This window comes from Podarcis gaigeae, assembly GCF_964106915.1.
Source record: "Podarcis gaigeae genome assembly, chromosome: 12".
NCBI classification, from domain to species: domain Eukaryota; kingdom Metazoa; phylum Chordata; class Lepidosauria; order Squamata; family Lacertidae; genus Podarcis; species Podarcis gaigeae.
The window spans coordinates 18343640-18365521 of record NC_139688.1 but is presented as its reverse complement, the minus strand read 5'-3'; the positions used below and the strand labels follow the sequence as shown (position 1 = coordinate 18365521).

Genomic DNA, 21882 nt, shown 5'->3' with positions numbered 1-21882 from the left:
GGATTTTTAAGCCTTCAATTGCTCAACACAAATAACAAGAAAACCTAACTTCTTGGGGCAGAGAATTCCACGGATAGAGCACTACCACATAGGAGGCCGTTTATGTGTTCCCACCAACCATGCCTCAGCAGTCATATTTAAGAGGGCGGCAGCATCTGACCTTTAAGGGCAGGCAGATTTGCAAAGGAGAAGACGGCCAAAAGTAACTTGATCTCAAGTTGTTTAAGGCTATAAAGGCAAAAACCAGGTCCTTGAATCACACTTGGGAATGGACTGGAAATCCTTCAACAGATTTTCCAGAAGCCACGTTGGTCTAGGGGAGTCGCCTGGCAAAAAGATTATCACTGGAGAGTATGGAGTAATAAGAAGGAATCAAAATGGAAGATAATTCAGTCCTGTTTGAAAAATATCAATATAATATAACATCTTCTTTTAGGTGTTGCTGCAATCATAAATCCAACTGTGTCAAAATATTGATCTATTTTTAAAACTGTAAAATGAATAATGATTTCAGATAAAATGCAGGCACACATTTTTATTTGAATAACCAGAGTAATCTCCTTTTAAAAATTAATACAGCACACCAAAAATTATGCACCGTACATAATTTTAAAATAAGATAAGACTATAAAGCAGAAGGCAGGGCCCAATATATGAGGAAGAGAAGAAAGGAAATAAGACTCAAAAGGAAGAGGAAACAGAGGGATTAGATGATGAGATTTTAAGTAAACAAACAGACCTTCAGAACAGTGCATTCAATGCACTTTATCCAATATTATACCACTACAGTATTTTTTAGCCAAAAGTAAAAGGAGAGTAGATTCTCACTCTAATGAAAAAAGACGAAAAGTACTGCTCACTTCACATTAGGACAAAATGGATTCAATTTTACCAAGCTCCGTAAAGAAAGGATAAGCAAATTTCACTAATGTCTGTAGTTGGACACATCAAACATACTGGGGACAATATTTATTTCTGCTTAATCTTCCAGAGGAACTGCACTGTTAGTCTGGTACAGAAAAAACTACAAGTCTTGTGGCACCTTAAAAAGACTAAAAGGCTCATTTGTGTCATCAGCTTCCATGGCTGTCGTCATGCATCTTTTGAAGGCTTCTCTGGTCCATGAACATTTATGCCACAAAGAACCTGTTAGTCTTTAAGGTGTCACAAGACACAGGTTGTTGTGTTTTCTAGGAACATAGAAAACTGCCTTATACTGAGCCAGACTATTGATCCATCTGGCTCAGCCTCATCTACATTGACTGGTAGCCCAGGGTTTCCAACAGTTGACTTTCCCAGCCCAACCTGGAGACACCAGGACTTAACCCAGGACCTTTGCTATGGAGAGTAGGTTCTACCACTGAACTGTGGCCCTTCTAGATCCGGGAAAGGGAAACTTTTTAAACCTGAGGGCAAACCTCTGGGATTTGATGGGCAGGGTTAGGAAAGAGTGGTCTGAGCAATGGATGTGATTCTCCCTTGGAACAATAAACTATATTCCTCCCACACACAAAACTGAAGGCTTGTTCTCTCGCACTCTCTCTCTCTCTCTCTCTCTCTCTCTCTCTCTCTCTCTCACACACACACACACACTTCCATCCAGCCAAGTAAGAGGCAAAACAACTCAAGGAGGACATGGAGCAGGGTGCGTAACCAGCTGACATCTTGCAATAGTATAAAAATGTATGGGAAATAACACTGTTGACAAACTTACACACTTTAAACAAGTTATTAAGAGATGTGGATGACACCAATTTACAGAAAATTGGAGTCTATCAATTACTAGAATGTAAAATTCTAAGACAAGGACCTTTATTATATATTAATGAACACTCTACACTGACTGACATAGGCATCTCACACAAGGCAGAGATCCCTAGATTCATTTGTTTTGCTGGTGTGTTTGGTACAGAAGATTATGTTCTCTCTGTGTTTTCCTCACACCTGACTATATTCCTACACCCCCCCAAATAACTACTGTCAATGACATTTAAGAAAAGCTGAAAATGCCAACTGCCACCCAATACCATTACCAGACCTTCCCCCAAGCACATAAATTGAGTCTTACGCTGCAAGCCTCTATATGCTTACTCAGAAGTAAGTCCCACTGTGTTCAATTGGACTCACTCTATGGTATGTGCCTAGGATTACAGCTGATCATTCTCAGTTTCCCATTTTAAGAGGCTTACTCTGAAATGAAAAGTTACTGCAGCTTCCAAAAGAAAAAAATGTAATACATTTAGGAATCCAGCAGTTCAGATTATCTCCTTCAATCAAGTAAGTTTTGCCAACATATTTCACAACAACCATTTCTTAATTTTAAACAAATGCCACGTAAAATGTCTTCCACACTATCACCTCCATCACTAAACTGGTGGGAAAAGGGAACCATTCTGTGGTTTGCCTCAGGTGCCGAAATGTCTTGGGCTGGCCCTGCTGACTGGTAAACCCACTCTGGGAACTGTAGCTCAGTGAGGGGAATAAGGGTCTTCTAACAACTCCCAGCAACCTGAAAAACTACAGGTCCCAGAATTCTTTGGGGGAAGCCATGACAGTTAAAGTAGTATAATAGTGCTTGAAATATATAGTGCAGATATGGCTTTGGTTGGCTATGGGTGCCAGCTCCCAGAGTCCATCTGAGTAGCTGGATTGGTTCCAAGATTCAATTAAACTGGTGGTTCCTATTTACCAGTTCTAACAGCACTACTACAGTGGAAAGAGAAGCCACTCTGCTAACACCAGCATAAACAGCTCCAGATGACTTTACCTGTAGCAAATTTAATCTCAGTCTTTACCTGTAGCAAATTTAATCTCAAAAGGACTGCAGTATCTTAAGTGAAATTGTTACCGCTTTCTTAAATACTTAATAATATAGTGGCATGGAAGCCTAGATAGCGTTTCGCTAACCTGTAACCGGCAGTGGATTTTCAGAGAATGAAACTTCCATATTAATGTGCAGTCTACAAAAGACGACAGCAATTCTGCATATGCGGTCTAGCTCCGGCACTGATCCAATGATCCACTCCATATTTTATGTTTAAATAGTGAAATTACTCATTTAGTAGCAGCATATGCCTGACTTTAATAAATATCGTTGGCATCCGAGATCTCTCAAAAGCACAGCAAAACTTAATAAAGTTATCATTAAGTAATATTCTCCCTGTTAGCAATAACTGTTATCAGAGGCAATAATCAGAAGGGGGCAAAAACTACCACAAAGAATTATCTTCTATTTTAATAGCTAAATTCAGTAAGCTAGCCATAAGCCGATAAGTAGTAGCATACAACTCTTTTCAACAAGTAGAACCAGGTGATGCCCATCCACCTTCCCACATCAGAATCCAGAGTTCAGCCCAGCAGAGAATCACTGTCTTATCCCATCAAATCTCATTCATCACTCCGAGAATAGCATGGGAAAGTATCTCAAGGAGCCTTAGAGCCAAGATATGGACAATAAAATGTACATTCAAGTTCAGATTTTTTAGAAGATTTAAATAAGAGTGCATTTTTAAAATGGCAATTAATTGGGCCCTATTGATAGAGGGAGAAAAATTAAGCCACTTCAGCAACAGAGAGAAAGCTGAAATTAGGTACAACACATTCAGCTTACCAGAAAAGTTTAAAAACAGAACACATACATGCCTCTCACTTAAGACACACAACAAGATATCAACTTAACAGTGATCAGCTCTAGCAGACAGCAATAATGACAAAAACAAACCCCTATGTTGCAATACAGAATAATCTGCTCAAATACAACTGCAACACGTGGCTAATGAATACAGTAAATGTGTTATTATTAGTATTAGAATGTCTTCCAAAATTTACGATTCATCAACTTCAATTTTTTTTTAATATATCACTCCATATCAGTCCATAACCAAGAAGTACAGTGGTACCTTGGGTTACAAACACTTCAGGTTACAGAAGCTTCAGGTTACAGACTCCGCTAACCCAGAAATAGTACCTCAGGTTAAGAACTTTGCTTCAGGATGAGAACGGAAATCGTGCTCTGGTGTCACGGCAGCAGTAGGAGGCCCCATTAGCTAAAGTGGTCTTCAGGTTAAGAACAGTTTCAGGTTAAGAACGGACCTCCGGAACAAATTAAGTACTTAACCTGAGGTACCACTGTACTCAATGAAATAAATTGCTGGCGGGGAACACCACGACGCCTTTCAACGGATAGCAGACAGCAAAACAAGGCAGCCTTGTCACATATCCAATACAATGCAGAGGTATTGTTCCAAGATGCTGGTATCACCCTTAAATGCCCAGATGTCATGAACTGTCTGGATACAGAGGCATTGTGGGATGCACCAACTGGGGACTCCTTCAGTGAACCCCCAGGGGAAGAAGGCTCAGATCCAGGGAGCTGGTGATGGGACGATGATTAAATGGTTAGAGGGAAAAGATGGGCAGACTGCGAGGAGGAGGTGTAGGAAGCTAGAGAGGCAACAGAGCCGGAAGAAGCTGGGGCAGACAGAATCCAGAATCAGAGGCAGGAGAGGAGGGGAAGCAGGAAACAGAGATGAGGAAGGCTGCTGAAGAATCCAGGGAGTCTCCCCCTACTACTGCAACCAGCTTCCCTCTCTCCCAGAAATGAAAAGGATGAAGCAAAGAGAGACAAGATGGTGGAGCCTTAGGCTGCTGGGGAAGGAACAGGGGGAGAAGCCTTAGAGAGAGGTAGGAAGACAGGGAACTTCTGTCCTTGCAATAATAATCAATAGGATTGCTTCTTCATGCACCTCACACACCGTTTATGGATTAGGATTTGCTGTGACAGCCACAAATGTATTTGTGCTTGCTGACTACAAGCTGCACATTAGTTTTGTATGTATGTCAATCAAAAGCACTTAACTACAAAGCCAAGAGAGGTTACAATTTGCATTCCAAAAATAAAAAAGGCAGAAGGTAAAACACACACACACACACAAATTAAATACCTGTACCCCTAAAATGTTCTTTATAATGGTATAAGTCACTATTTTGGTATGTTTGTTCCTACATCTAATTAATGGGAATAAAAGGAAATCTGGGTTGAGACATAATACTCCCGCTAAAACAACTTGCAATCAATTAACACTGTCAGCAGTTAAACTCAATTTTCTCCCCTGCATGTGGAGGTGAATACACAGAACAGATTGATAATTCCCATTGAGAGTGTGGCTAAGTGTTTCTAAGCAACCTTGCTCCATCATCTTCTGTGACAAAAACAAGGGAACGAGTTTGAACTGCAGTCTGATGGAGCTATGAATACTAATGAAAAACCAAAAGGAGAATTCTACAGAACTGACTTCTGAACCAAAACACACTATTGACTACATTTTCTTTAAGCTAAGTAAACAAAAGCAAATTGTGTCATTTTAACTTCACAGCTCCAAATATTATTTACTACATCTGTGGGCAGATCTCATATTTCAATTCCCACCTGTGATCTAAAATTGCATGTATCTGAATTTTCTCCAGATCCTCCTTCTCAGTAGCTGTCCTGAGCGATTCTCCCCAAACAGCTTTTTTAACTTTCCTGAAGGTTGCTTACAATGAAATTCTACCCAGAGTAAACCCATTAGAATTAATAGACCACAGTTAGCTATGCTTGTTAATTTCAATGTGTCTACTCTGAGTATTACTAAAATTGTTTACAACTCTGAGTCCATAAAGCACTGGACTCATAGAGCACAGATGTAGTGTAACAGCTAAGATATTGTACCACAAATCAAGGAGTCCCTAGTTGAAATCTCACCTCAGCCGTACAATTACTAGATGACCTTAGGCAAGCCACTCTCTTTCAGCCTCAGCCCCCATTTGCAGCATGGAGGATAATACCACTGACCTACCTTACAGAGTACCTGTAATGATTACAACTAGATAATGCATGTGAAGAGCTCTTAAAGCAATATAGTATATTAAGTATTTTTCACAAAGTGATTCCAGAAATTGGGTGCAAAAAGTGATTAAATGAAAAATGCTGTCGGCTGAGTAAAACGGACTATTTCCTCATCTCTACTCCACCCTACATTGCTCTGTTCTTCCCCCTTTACAAAAAGCAAGCCTGGAAATTATTTTGACTGATGGATGGAGTATAAATTCATAAAATATTTTATTTTAAACAAATAAATCTTGCGAACTCCCAACCACTTCTTAAATTTATGGGGGGGATTAAGAAGTTTGAAGATTCTGAAGGACTCATGCTTATTTTACTTATTGACGTGAGTCCTTGTCATCCAAATTACCACCATACCTCCTAGCTGGACAATGATCATGGGAAAACAATTGCCAACACATGTGAGTCCTGTGTTACTTACTGTGGCAGTGTGGGGTCATCTCACCACATAGATGCAGTTTTTGGTAAGTGTGTATGAGAATTTAAAAGCATAACAGCTGGTATCATAATACTGGACTAGAAATATGTGAAATCATTACAGCATGACAAAAGATAATAAATGTATTTATGGAAATTTCTGAAGACCGTTCCATAGAAGTCCACGATTATCTCTCCCAGGGAACTAACATTATATGCAACTGAGGATGCATTCACAAATCCAAAAACTAGAAAACAACATTCCACCCTCTTTTATCTTTGCATAAGCCGCTTCATAGGAATCCTGAAAAAGCGCCCAAAGCAGAGTGCTGCCTTAATGCTGTGTGTCACCAGGAAAGGTTTGTTTTCTGTGGCCAGGAAATGGAAAAGAAGTCCAAAGTAAGCAAAACGCTCAAACATTTGTAGTCCCATATGCCAGGCTCATCAAGCACCTAATGAATTTGTCTCTGGGGACAGCCTTGATAATCGAGCTATAAATCATTCACCCAACTCAATGTGTTGTTTGCTTCACTGAATGCTCACAGGCAGAAGAGGGATAAAAAGACCAGCTTTTAAAAGCAATCTTCATTCACACTTAACATAGTGGATGACCAGGAAATGCATATAATTTTTCTCCAAGTACAGGTCTTTAAGTTTATGCACTTCTTCACATATTCATAATCATCAACCTAGTAGAAAGAAGTATCAGTTTGCAACCAGTTCTGCAAGAGTATCAATTCAAGAAACCTGAGGAGTCATACAGGTAACCCTGACCATTGACTGTGCTGGCCAGGGCTGATGCAAGCTGAAATCCAACAAATGGAGGGTACCACATTGGCTACTTGCCATTATATAGATGCCATTTTTAAAATTATTTTCTATTGTGCTTGTGGAAGTGATTGGCTAAGTTGTTGTTGTCACATGGAACATTCACAAATATTCAGTTCTGGGGAAAACCACTAAGGAAACAAAGGTATCAGAATGTCATCCAGTGAGAGAATTAAAAGCTATGAGGAGAAATTTTCATGATACAAGCTAAAGAATGGAAAGAGGTTCCAGGAGATAATTTACCTGTTAAGAATATTTCAGCCCCTCACCCAATGATTCTCACCTAGAGAAGGTAACAGGTAGGGAGCCCAAACAGAAAAGGAAGAGTGAACCATGCAATGAGAGTCAAAAACTGGTCACCTTTTTATGTGAACCAAGCAATTCTTTGACTGCAGGCTTCTAGTTTGTTTTGCTCCTGCACAGATGGGAAATACTCATTCAAGACATTTCCTTTCTGCTCCAATTCTCTACATGTCTCTGAAGCTTCTCCCACAATTACAGTTCTGTGAAAAATGATCTCAATGTCATTGTGCTCTGTTAAAAGTCCTCTTTCTTTCTGCAGTCACTGTAGATTGAAACTGGGATAAGATGAACCAGTGAAGCTCATGCATATGTTCCAATTAGAATCAAATAGCAGCCACCATTTCATCCAAATCTGATTTAGAGCTTCTGTAAAAGAACTGGCAAAAGAGTGCTTATTGCTAGCAAAATGAGTGTGAGACTTAACAAATGAAAACTGATTCTCCCCTCTTGGAGATCAAATTTTGTGCTTTGCTTAATTCCCTAATAATTAACTGAATATTGCTGCTAAAGACTTTGAGTTCTTAAAAAAAGTTTCCATAATCTAAGATAAAGAGTAAAATTTTTGTGCACACTGAACTATTCATGACAGAAGCATTTTGAGATGCTTTGTAAAAAATTCACCAATCATCTAAACATCACCACAAAGCCTAGATATACCGTACATTTATATATTTCTAAAATCATAAGGATTTTCTGTTATCTTCTATGAAAGCAACTTATCAGTTCACAAAGATAGATATTGAAGATGGAACCTTTCTGCTGCTCAGGCAGATCACTGTGAGCCAGTTATCTGAATCAGAGATCTTCTGATCAAAACATGATGGGTCTGGAACTGAAATATATGAGTGCCTTTAATTAGGTCTAAACATATCCATAAATGAAGTCATCAGCTAGCAGAGGAGCATGATTCACCCAAGAACTGAGAGGCATGGGGAACCCCCCAATATCTGCAAGCCATTATCTAAAGAAGTACCATTTTGGGGGGAATCATATTTGAGAAAATGAGGGGAGATGGCCCAGAGTATAAGACGCCCCCTAATTTTTGACATTATTTTTTAGGGGGGGAACCTAGTCTTATACACTGAAAAATACAATAGCTTTCATTTTTTTCAGACCTGGGACCTATCTTCCCCTCTGAGCCCGGCCTTGGCTGGAGAGGGCGGGGTATAAATAAAAAATTATTATTATTATTATTATTAAATATGCATTTGGGAATCTGCTTCTTATTTCACACATAACACACCCTATATTTATTTGGTGGTAGTGCAATTAGTATGATTCACTTTGGGCCAGGGTGGCCCAGTAGTGGATCCCAGTTGAAGATCAATGCCTTAAAGCATGATCCACAGAACATTTGGAACAGTCTTAACTGGGAAAATACCTTCCCTAGAATTCAGCTTCTCTAATATAGATGTGAAGCTAAATTGATACCTTGATGTCTGCTTTCTGCTACTACCATGTGTCTATATGAACAAGCACACATATTTGTAAATTGTGTCCTTCCTAAAAGAGGGCATGTGTTGCAGTGAGATCTGGTAGACTGACCTCTTGGTTGTGGGTGGGTCCATTGGATAGCCACAATACCCGATTGGTAGGTCCCTCGATGCTGGGTTTCAATCTGGCCAATGGGGTTGCAGTCTAAACGGATTGAGGGACCTATATAAGCCCATGCACACGACCCAGAGCTTCCTCTTTCACCTTGTGCATCAGAACACCCACCCACCTCTCCCTAATTTTAGGGCCTTTTGCGATTGACATGGCTATGCTGTTGTGTGTCGTCTATCGTGGGAAAGGGGCACAGCAGGAATTTTCCCACTTGGCTGATTAGCTGTTGCCATTTGGGTTTCGCCTGCTGTGTAGCAATTTGTCACAACTTGTAAGGTTGCGGATAGGCACTGGTTCATGTGATAGGGATGGGAGAATGGCCTCGCCATCCCTATGTGAAGGGTATTCCGTTAAAAGAATCTAGGGACTCAACTTGGTTTGGCCAACCCCCGAAAAGGGGTTGTGCCTGTGCCAGGGGAGTCCAGGGGAGCATGTGGGGAGTGAATAGAGTCTGTTCCCATGCTTTTTACCTTCCTCAGGTGTTCACCCTTGGATGACCTATGATGGAGCTGTGAGTCAGAGCTACCTGCAAGGGTGTAGGAAGCTAGTCGAACCAGAGCCTATGCAACCACTCACTTTTCTGTAATCAATAAAGTTGTGGCCTAAATTCTGCCAAAAACCAAAAACTAAAATTTGAGTCAAATGTGTCTTTACTTAGGAGGGAGGCAAAGCTGATCCCACTGTGCATGTAAGTTCTAAGTGTGTAGGAAGGAAGATCCCATAAGCTAAAACACAAAACAAATTATACATCTGAATAACTATCTTTAAATCACCTCTTTTGTGTATTAATATTTCCTAACATTAAGTTCCTGTTCCCACTTGGCAGATAGAAGAGACTACCAAGCAGGGGAGAAATAGCTCAGATATTTCTTAGGGATTCTTTCCCTTATAATTTGCTTGGAGTACCTATGGCATGATCCAGCCCCTCAACAGAGTCCATGAGCAGAAATGGCTGAGGCTGAACAGATGGTTGTGGCACAGCACTGTGAACTCTTCCATGCCACTTAGCAGAGTACCCAGGAATCTGGGATTTAGTTGACTTGAGCACAATGAATTTTTCTCAATGTGCACAAAGTGTCTGGCTAGATGTAGACCACATGAGTGGGAAGAACAGTAGGTGGACATGATCAGATTACCCTTATAGCTCCTAATCTACACCAACATACATGAAACTACAAAGCTCATTATGGTCTCCACTAGACACATAATTCCTATTTATAATATACACTGTTGTGTATCATTTGTAATCACCAATTTAGATTATAAAAAACCCTCAAGCAATGAAACCAATAAATCACAGAATAGCTTTGAGCTATAAGAAAACATTAATTCTATTCCCAAAGCTAAATTACATTTCACAATTTCTGTCAATGGACATGGATGGAACCTTGAGATGATTAATGCTTTATCAGAGATTGCACACCGACTGGGGAAAAACCTAGCTAGCCAATTAAGATGTGCTAGTGCTGCTTTTCCTGAGTGGGGGGTGGGGCTGACAGAGTTGTCACTGGCTCCAGCACTTGGTTGAATCAAACAGTTTGACAAAGTTAAGCTCTCATTTGAAACTAATTCCACTAGTCAACTCAACACATGAAAGTTAACAAAGGGGACTGAAAGCCAAGCCTATAGGATTCCATTTCCGAAATCGGTAGAAGATGCATCTCAGGACAAGGAGAAAAAAGGTGGCAGAAATAATAGTGTTATGTTCAGAATTTCAGGGTTTCAGACAGTTAAAATATAGGTGGTGGTTAGCAGTGGTTAAGCCAATTGTCTTATGAAACTTATAGTAAAAATATAGCCGGGGTTAGCCAACATGGAGCCCTCAGATGTTGTTGGACTCCAAATTCCATTAGCCCTAACCAGCATTGCCAATGGTGAGGAATAATAGGACTTGTAGTCCTTTGCATCTGCAGTCCTTAACATTGGTTACTCCAGCATACAGACAATTGATAGATTTAAGGGATAGTGGATATGTTTAAAGAAAACAGATGCAGAAATGCAAGCTTGAACTAGCACAACAGGCAGCAGCTGAAAAGATTTCTTATCCTCTCTAGCAAAGAATGACCGCTGAGAGTTTGCAAAAGGTAAGACCTATTAACGAAGCCCCATGTAATTGGAGACACATTGAATAATAGACTTCATCATTTTTAAACACTATGACTTTAATAGCAAATGAATAGAGTGTTGTTTTTTTACAAGAACAGGAAAATTTAAAATGCCACAATTATTGTCTGTTGAATATTGAATATTCACGCAGGCTCTGCACAGGTGTCGGTCACATAAAACGTTTGTTAAACAGTTAAATATGGTTCCCTGGCAGGACTCTAAATGCATGTCTAAAGCAGGGCTGATTCTAGTCCAAGCAAAGAGACAGAGTGGGTGCAATTATGGCATCATTAAACAGCTTAGTTACTTTGACAGCTAAAAGATTTCAGTTTAGTAATAAGCACTTAAAAACAGCACAATATATCAGTACCCCCTTGTAGTATAAGAATATGACAGTCTGCTGGAACAGGCCAATGGCTCATCTGATCCAGCACCTTGCAGACACAATAACCAACCAGAAGCCTATGGGAGGCTAGCAAGCAGGACCTGAATGCAACCAAGCTCCCTTCGCTTGTGATTCCCAGCATCTGGCATTCATATCCCCTCTGACTGACAGTGGCAGTAGAACTTACCCACTGTGCCTAGTAGCCACACTTATAGCCTTATCTTCAATGAATTTGTCTAATCCTCTTTTAAAACCATCTGAGTTGGTGGCCATCACTACTTCTTGTGGGTGCAAATTTCAGAGCTTAAGCGTACACAAATAATTCAGGCATCCCTGTTGCTTTCAGCAAGATGACAACAATTATGTTCCCACAACAGAAAACAGCTGCTTGCCATCTTTTCAAATGGGACTGTTAACAGCAACCACATTTTAGGAATATTGCTGAATATATATATAATCACGCATGCACAAACTAGCCACACAACTTATTTTCAGTACTGTACAAATAAAAAAACTAATACATGCCATCCCGATCCCAGCAACACTCTGTAGAAATAATGGATGATAAGGCCAGTTTGGAATATTTGCCAAGAGTTCTAATCAGAATAGCCTTATATATTACTTAGCAAATTAGCCAGTGCATGTATTTGTAGGGTGACAAAGGGACAATCATTTGAGGCATATGAATTGTAAAGCTGGTGATGCTCTCATTTGAAAATCTTTAAATGAAGTGAGTACATTACTGTTTGTATTATAGTTTATAATTTTTGTAAAGTGATATGTGCATGCAGGTCATCATCTGTAAAAAATTATTTTCAGTTTATGAAGCAATTCTATATCCTCCCACCACGCTGATGAAGAATTCTACGAAACAGTCGTCAATATCTGGAATCACTGTTCAGTGTTGGACATCATATTTGCTGAATACACAGAGCTTCACAGCTTGTCTTTCATCATACACCTCGCTTCATTTAAAGATTTAAAGATTTTCAGAGACTTTGAGACTAAAGATTTCATTTTGTACTTCTTATGGTTTGAAGGAATTCTATAAAGATTGTCTATTGTGTATGTGCATGGTCATCGTGTTGCCTATACATTGCTGACATTCTCTTTGTAACACAGGGATTTGTTCTGTACTAGAATAAGACAGATGAAAGCTCTTGGTCCCTGAGGAAGACCCACGGACTAAACACTTTGGGACTGCTTCACAAAATAAATTTTTAAAAAGTGGTTGCTACTAAGTTGTTGTTTTTGAGCTTACCACTCCCACCCCTTCCTGAACCTACCAGAACACCACTTTATATGAGCATCTAAAACTGCCTCATACCAAATGAGAACATTTATCTTGTCCAGTTATTTGTCTGCTGTGACCAGCAGCTCTCCAAGGTCTGAGGCATGACTTTCTCCCTCTCTGATCAGCACTCTGTAGAGCAAACAGGAAAAAAACCACCAAGAATGTAACTTCTTTGTATACCTGCCAACTAAGATTCAGGTTCGTGCTTCTGATGAAGTGGGCTTGAGTCCACAAAAGCGTACGCTATGATCAATGGGTTAGTCTCTTCCAGCAATAACCAAGAGTCTTGTTGAACTTTAAAGACTACCACAGCCAGCTATCCAGAAATCGCTTTAACTGGTGATGCTGGAGATTCAACCTGTGACCTTTTACATACAATGCATTCTACTAAACTCTTAATAGTGGATCCAGCTATCCTGGCAAGATGAAGGACAGCTGAAGATAAAGTGAGAAGGGATAAAAAGAGAGAGGTGGGGCATGTTGATGGACTTCAACAGTTCCCTGCACAAACACAATGACCCCGTGATAGCTAGTAAGATTGTGTGGCTGAAACACTCTGGGAATCCTAGGCTGTAATAGGAGATTAACCAGCAACTTGTTTAACAAAGCCAGATTTGTTACATGATTGTCTTCTTCTGTGCTTATTCAATGAGCACAAACCATCTCATATTATTCAACAGTTACAGATAGGTAGCCGTGTTGGTCTGCCATAGTCAAAACAAAAAAATTCCTTCCAGTAGCACCTTAAAGACCAACTAAGTTAGTTCTTGGTATGAGCTTTCGTGTGCATGCACACTTCTTCAGATACCTGAAGAATATCTGATTCTTCAGGTATCTGAAGAAGTGTGCATGCACACGAAAGCTCATACCAAGAACTAACTTAGTTGGTCTTTAAGGTGCTACTGGAAGGTATATTATTCAACAGTTAAGTATGTGTAGCACAAAGGTTTTTGAAAAGTGGTACAGAAGTTTTCAGAAAGAATTATTGGGGATAGAAGAAAGGGGAAAGATCTTGGTGTGCCTCTCCTGCTCCCACCAGGTGGGCATAAAATGAATGGTGGTCATGCCAGGACTTGCAGTGGAATGGTTGCAGAAACAAACATGTGAATAGCCTCACAGTTCTTTTATACATAAAAATAGTAACTCAGAGAAGGTACAACCATTTTACTTCCAGGACCACTGAAAGCCTCACATACAAATAATAATATCCACCTCTGCACTAGGAAAAGCTAAAAATCAGCTGGCAGAAATCTCCATGGTTATATTTTTGATATGATATATATAATTCCTTGCTTTTAGACTAATGCTTTTCCATCCACTGGGCTACCAAATCTCTTTTCTTTTTCAGTTGCTCAGCAGGCTTTCACTTCACTTCATTTTTTTGAAAAAAGAATTTGCACTTTACAAAACAGATGCCCAAAAGCTTACTTATAATACAATACCACCCCCAAGAATGAAATAAACTTTTTATGACCTGAAATTTGAGCTTTTAACAACAGCTGTGCTTTTCAAAATATATATATGTGGACTTCTTAATCACAAAGCGAAGCAGAGTCTTTTGAAAGGGACTATCTGCCATTAAGTACATATTAGTGGTATTATGTTAAAATGATTATATGTTTATTTAATTACAGCCCACTCTACATGGCAGTTCATGTAGCCTGTCTCACAATTAATCATGATTAGTGAAACCTGCGGCACAAGGCAGAGCAGAGTAAATCAGAACAATTACACAATATAGGAGCTTTACAATTCTGTTTTGTCTCCACCGGAGTTATCAGATCCCCATCAATTTGGCATCCAGGAAGGAAATTTAGACTGTAGGACAACACTAGACTGGGGAGGGGGATGACCCAACAAATGCAATTTCTGCTGCAGAAAACCATTCATGCTGAAAACAGTTTTATATTCCCACATTTTCTACTTAAAGATTGAAAGTGAAAATAAGAGGAATCATCAGCACCCCATCATGAATAATACATGCCCTCACTCCATACAGAAGCCAGTTCCCAGGGTTCCATCGCACTGTAAAACTTGGGTGCTCTGACCCTGATTGGTCTGGATGCACTTGGAAGGTCTCAACTGTTAGGGTTTAACATGACCAAACAGTAGCCCTATTAGGTCATTATGCCCAGATAGGGAATATTAACATGGATAAGGAAGCACACTACCCAGAAATGCTCCTATTTACTAGTACATTGCTCTTCGGGTCTCTTGTAGTGAGGACAAAAACCTGCTCTCCCATCCGGACATCCACTTCTCACTTGCAGGGATCACATAGAGGTGCAGCGTACATCTGCACACAGACACTCAGAGCACACTGAAACATCCTGTCCTCCCTCATCCCAAGGTCATTGCACTGTACAAGTCCTTAATCTGCTACCCCCTTCTCCAATGCAATTGGATCGCGTCACAATACCATGCATTTTGGTAATGCTAGTGAGTTACTGTTTCATTACAATATCTATGATCCATGGAATCAATGGGCTAAATCAATGGGGGAAAAGAAATTGGTACTTTTTTTGTTTGAAGAGTGGACTGGGGGACGTTCAGTTAATAGTTCTGCCCCACCTATCCAGTCCAGTGGGAGGAGTCATCCCATCGACTGAATGTCCTCCAGTCCACTATGGCAAATAATTGTCTTTCTGGGAAGGCTGTGCAATCGTTTGTAGAAGTTTATTAGAAAACGTTGGCTAGGAACATTCCAGTGATGCTTCAGAGGCAGAATGTTAGGCACAAATAAGCAATATGACCTATTGGTATTGAAAAATACCAAGTGCTTTTCTTTAGGCTCACAAAACAAAAAAAAGTGCCTGCACATGAAAGTATGCACACACATACAAACATAGCCATGCTCTCACTGATATAAGTGGACAAGCTATGTGCTTGGTTTAGGGAAACAGCTCCATGTCCTTCTACAGTGAGGTTAGAGGTTGACCCAAATTTTCAGTGCATAGTCATTATATAGGATGGTTGTTGTCGTTTTTCCTGAATGCTAAACAAGTACAGTTGGAGAACGTGAGGAATTTCTGTGCTTACAGTCTCAGAAGGGTCAACTGTACAGGGTTGGCTGTACATCCTGGTTAATCAATGGCTGCCATTAGCAAAACCCTAAAGTGAGTGCAAATTTCCAGCAACGTTGCAATTAGGCAGCCACCAGTAACCGGCACAGTGAGAACAAATGCCATACGGCTGGAGAAAAAGGAAAATAAGACAGGATTTTTGTGTGGGTTTTCTAAGAAAGGGGATAAAATAGGAAAACAATTACCCCGCAGATGTTCAATAAAGCTAGAATTAAGTTCCCAGCAGTATGATTAGCCTCAACTGTATAACTGTGCTGGCAACACCAGGCTCCTTGGAAAACGACTGACGTGGTGTCACTGCTCATCATTGCAACAGATGTTAAATGTTTCTTTATAATGTCCTTCTAATATTTCATCAGATTTCTTTTAATTTATTTTCAGAAACTTGCTTTCCTTAAGGCTTTGTTAAAGTAGATTTTTAAAGAGTTTTTCTCCCCCTCAAGAATAATGACCCACCAGCAAAAAGGATTAACAACACTGCACACAGACAATGTATAATCAAGGCCCGCCTAAGAGTGCCCCAAGCCATACAGCTGTTGCAACTAGGCCATGCTAGTTTGTAAGGTTTGCATTACTACAGGGTGCCAACTCTGCATCACATCCAATTGGCTTTGATTTGGTCAACTTGACTTATTAGAACCGTCCAAATCACAAGGAGGACAAAAGAAGGATAAGCAACTAAAGGGAGAGACATCTACTTGGCCACTGGAAGAAACAGGATGCTGGACTAGCTGGGCCACTGACTTAAACCAGCAGAGTGCTACGGTTAAACATGGATATTCAGAAACATCTATTGCTTTGATACAAAGTATTCCTATTCAGTGCCACAGCTAATATGTATTCTGTAGCTTTGGCCAACAATGAGAAAAAAAACCCTCGATTCTGCTCTTCAATGCAAACTATTGTGAAAATGGCTGAACCACATAGTTCAATGCTTTACACTTTTGAATACCCACCCATTCAGGCTGTGTTCACATCACTGTTTACTGTGGTTCCAGCGCCCTCCCACTGCTGTTATCTGAAGCCACATCCACATGACATTAGCCATAATCCAGCAATATCCTGCTGCTTCCTGAAAAATCCTACTTTTTGATGTGCTTTACTATGAACCAACTCCCAGCTGGTTAGAAAACAGAAACCGCAGTTACGCTGTGGTGTGAACAGTTCAGGCAGCTTTTGCACAGATGCAGTTGATGGTACATGCACAGATGACAGCTTCATTGAATTGGGGTTCGGCATGAGAAAACAAATCATCATGTGAAAGCGTACTCTAAACAGCAATGGAAGAACGCATCTTGAAAATACAGTCAGGGCAAATGGCCTTGCAGCTTTTCAACCCGGTAATGTGAACACAGTTCAAGAGAGATGAGTTCTAATACTCTCCTGGCCCAGGGCATGCAGGATGTAGAAATGTGGAACCAGGGAGAGATACCAATGGATCCCCCACGGTGGTAGCTGGATTGTGAAGATGGGGGGGGGGGAAACCTCCCACTGATCTGGGTCTCCATCCTCAGATGCCTCAGCATCTGATAAGGTTAGGTTATTTGAGAATGAAAGCTTCTAAGACCCTGGTCCTGGCAGGTCAACCAATCAAAGGGAGGAAGTACAGTTTATATGCCTAGGAAGATGCATACGCACAAAGCAGTGTAATATAACAGAACTAGGACTTGGGAGATCAGTGCTCAAAACCCCACTCAGCCATGAAGTTCATTGGGTGATCTTGAGCCACTCAGAGTTTCTCAGCCTAACCTTCCTCACAGGATTGTGAGGATAAACTGGAAGTGTGCACATCACCACAAATTCTTCAAAGTAAAGTTGGGATATAAATGAAACAATTAATTAATAAAGATGTGAATGTGGCAGTATTTTCCCCTAAAACATTCATAAAACATGCTTCACAACTTCCAGTGCTATATTACTGTGCACAATGCAAACCATATATATATATACCCCAGACCTGTGTGACCTCTATAATAAAGCTAAAATGGATCTGCTTCTCTTATCTATCATTCAAGCTCCCTTTTCTCAACTCCGGCTGCACTCCTCACTATCTCCCACCAGTGCAATTGGCACGTGCAATCCGATCAATAGACCAGAAACCAGTGTAGAAATTACTGCTCTAGTATGTGACATTGCCAGAGACAGCATGACAGCAGTTCTCTTCACTGTCTGATTAAGTAGCTGTTAAAAGAGAGAGAGAGAGAGAGAGACGTGACACAGAAAAATCAAATTGGAGTTCAGCTTTTCTACACACAAGAAACTCAGAACTGGTAATAGAAGCACTAACACGGATCATAGAGATGCTTTATAAAGTTGAGAAATCGGGTGAGAAATTGCTTCCAGGGAAGGGGGGAGAAAAAGAGCTTCTCTTTTTAAAACCAGTATCTGAATCACAGCTACAGCTCTGCACTAACCCAGCTTTTCCTCTGCATTATATAATACAAAGTATAGAATTTGCGATCACAGCATACATGTACTCAACATAGGCTTGGCTTACAATTAACATGGTCTAAGAAGGAGGAAGGCAACATACAAACAGCCCATAAGTGGGCACAGAAGCAGACTTTTAGAAAGCAGACAAAGACCCAACATGTTTTGGGTCAAAGATGGCTCTTTGTCAGGGGAAATCTATAACTAGCAGATACACAATCACAAAAGGCATGCAAGATTTAATTTGTGAAGGAAGCAAAGACAAAAAGGTGAGGAAAATACAAGTTTCCTGGCAGAAAGCAACCACTGTTTCTGGGCTTGTTATAGCTGAACATATATTATAAACAAATCAGGGCAAGAAATCCAACCTGTTATCCACCATCTTAGATCACTAATGTCTTTGCAACGTACTGTGAATCTATCTATCTATTTAGTATTTCAAGTGTCACACCTGTGCACACACATCTGTCAGCCTTCTTTCTTGAGAGGAAGATAACAGGCTGGACCTAGTCCTTCTAACCTCCCCCTTCAGAAAAATCCATGCCTGAAATGGCTATGTTCATAGAAACTATATAACACAGCAAGGCAAGCTAGGTTTTCAAGCATTCGTGCCTTTATTACTTCACTATGCAATGTACCAATCATATTATTCATTGCATGCTGATTAGTATGGTTCCAGTTCCAAATATTAAGTGAAAAGTAATCCAAAACAGCAGGTTGCCAAGCAACCAAATGGCCTGTGTCGAGAAGCCTCTCCTGTCTTTAACTTACCATTTCTACCACTGTTGCCCCAAGCTCTCCGTAAGAATAATTTGGCTTGGGAAGTGGGATGGTGGGTAGCAAATCCCATTATGAGCTAAAATCAAGTTATGAGTTTGGGTCTGACTCATAACTAGACATAGATTTCATATTCCAACTCCTCTGCTCTGAAATTCATTGCCACCACTTTTTGAAGCAGAATAAACCCTTCATTACTTGCTGGTCAGAATTCCCCAACCCAGTACGCTTCAGACATTTTGGAACTACAATTCCCATCATCCCTGAGGCTTCCCCGTACTAGGCTCAGGCTGATAGGAGTTGTAGTCCAAAAACCTGGAGTGCACCAGGTTGAGAAATGCAGCTCAACGCGATCTATGCAAGGGCCATTTCAGCTGAAGTAGTCACTTTGTGGAATTCCCTGTCTTCAAAGGTGCAGCAAGCTCATCAGTGCTTAAGTTTCACCATTTACTGAAGGCTTTAGAGCTGTCTTGATATTGCTGTTTAATTGGGTTTCTGCAATCTTCTGAGTTACTAAACAGTCTGTTGTAACATATAATCTTGCTCCTGTTTTAAAGTTATGAGATGGTTTCTGATATTATATTATATTATATTATATTATAAACATTTTTTGTACTTTTATCTGTGAACTACTACTACGATTCTGAATAAAGAGTGCAGTATAAGTGGAAATCATAAATAAATGCAAGGAGCAGAAGGTTTTCACATAATCTTTACAACATACAGAAGAGAAATATATTGGCCCCTAGGTATAAATGTTCAAAGGAACAAACTTTTAAAAAATGGTCTCAAGCGAGGCTGAGAATTTTAAATAAATGGCATTTGATGCTCAAGAAATATTCAGAACTAGCCATATATTATGGGCAGGAGCTTATGCAACTAGACAATATTTCTGAATGCCGCCAACAGTCTCCACAACAAAGGTAGTGCCGCCCCACAAAATTTATCAAAAACAGAACGCCAAGTCCTACAGTTCAGCAACTTCCAAAACTTCTGCCAGTCATGTTACAACTGTAAAACCTGTTCTAGAGCAATTCCTTTCCACTGGTCTCTTTAAAATTCATTCTACAGTTTTATTATGAGTGCTGAATGCAAACACAATTCTAAAAGTATATTACCCAACTAATTTGCAGACCCCTCAAGTGTCCCAAAATATTTGTGACATCCCAAATTAGCAGAATATGCCCCTGCTTCTCCTCCCAATCCCAAATGTCCCAATTTTGCTCCCCTGCGTTGGTGGCGCTAGAGCGAGGCAGCAATAGATGGGCGTTTTTTTAGTTCTGCTGTGGTGCGATTCCAGGACCAGGACGACCAGGACCAAAAAACGGAAGAAAAACTGACCCTGACCTCCTCTTCCAGAAGTCTGTCTGCAGTGCAGGACAAAGCAGCGGAGGCAAGTCTAAGTCTGTGCTGCATCAAAAGACACGGCACAAGCCAGTGCAACCTCTCCCAGGATGCTTGGGTCTATGTTGCATCAGGAGATGCAGTGCAGGCTGGCCTGGCCTTCCTGCAAGGCTTGCCAAAAGGTCTGCCCAGCCTGTGCCACCTATCCCAAGGCAGTGGAGGACAGCCACGGCCTGCAAATGGCCAGTCCAGCCTTCCAGAAGGAGTGGCAGTGGACTTCCAGAAGGAGTGGCGAGAAAGTGGCAGTGGCGGGGAGGAGGCAAGGGATGGTGTCAGTGGGTGGGTGGTAAAGGTAAAGGTAAAGGTACCCCTGCCCGTACGGGCCAGTCTTGACAGACTCTGGGGTTGTGCGCCCATCTCACTCAAGAGGCCAGGGGCCAGCGCTGTCCGGAGACACTTCCGGGTCACGTGGCCAGCGTGACAAAGCTGCATCTGGCGAGCCAGAGCCACACACGGAAACGCCGTTTACCTTCCCGCCAGTAAGTGGTCCCTATTTATCTACTTGCACCCAGAGGTGCTTTCAAACTGCTAGGTTGGCAGGCGCTGGGACCGAGCAGCGGGAGCGCACCCCGCCGCAGGGATTCGAACCGCCAACCTTTCGATCAGCAAGTCCTAGGTGCTGAGGCTTTAACCCACAGCGCCACCTGCGTACCACCTGCGTACCACCTGGGTGGGTGGTAGGGTGCCCCAAATTGCCCTCCCAAAATGTTGGGGGGGTATGACTTTGTCAGATAACTTGCAGAACAATCATCTTCATGTCTACTCAGAAGCACAGGGTTCAACGGGATTTACTCCTAGGCAAGTAGGTAACAGGATTGCAGCTGTAGACCAGGCTTCCTCAACCAGGATGTTTTTGGCCTACAACTCCCATGATCCCTAGCTAGTAGGACCAGTGGTCAAGGATGATGTGAATTGTAGTCTCAAAACATCTGGAGGACCGAGGTTGAGTAAGCCTGCTTATAGACTATTATTTCACATCAGATATACTGTAAAACACAGAAAACACTGAATCTATTGCTACATACACAACTTAAAGAAAAATAAATGCACACAGAGCATTTAGTCAATAAAATATTTTCTTGGGCGTGTGGGCAAGAAATTAACCTCCTCCTGTGTTCCCAAGGCATTAATGAATGAGCTTGCTCAAGTTCATCAATTCTTACTATGCTCTCCTCAAGGCAAAACTTATTGTTTTCCTCATAAATTCTAAAGAGAATTTCTAAAAACTTCCTCAAGGGTGGGATTTTACTATTTCATCATTTCTTTTACCTTCTTGGAAATAACTCCTGCTTCTCTCTCCCCCCCCCCACCCCCACACAAAAGAGACTATGGTCCAAGAAAATGCAGAGAGAAAATACTATTCTTC

At 40.9% G+C, this 21882-nt stretch overlaps 1 protein-coding gene across 6 annotated transcripts in view; it reads right to left on the bottom strand.

Moving 5' to 3' along the window:
• The window catches only part of PARD3 (par-3 family cell polarity regulator), a 563676-nt gene that overhangs the window by 384932 nt on the left and 156862 nt on the right, over positions 1–21882 (bottom strand). The window lies entirely within an intron of this gene.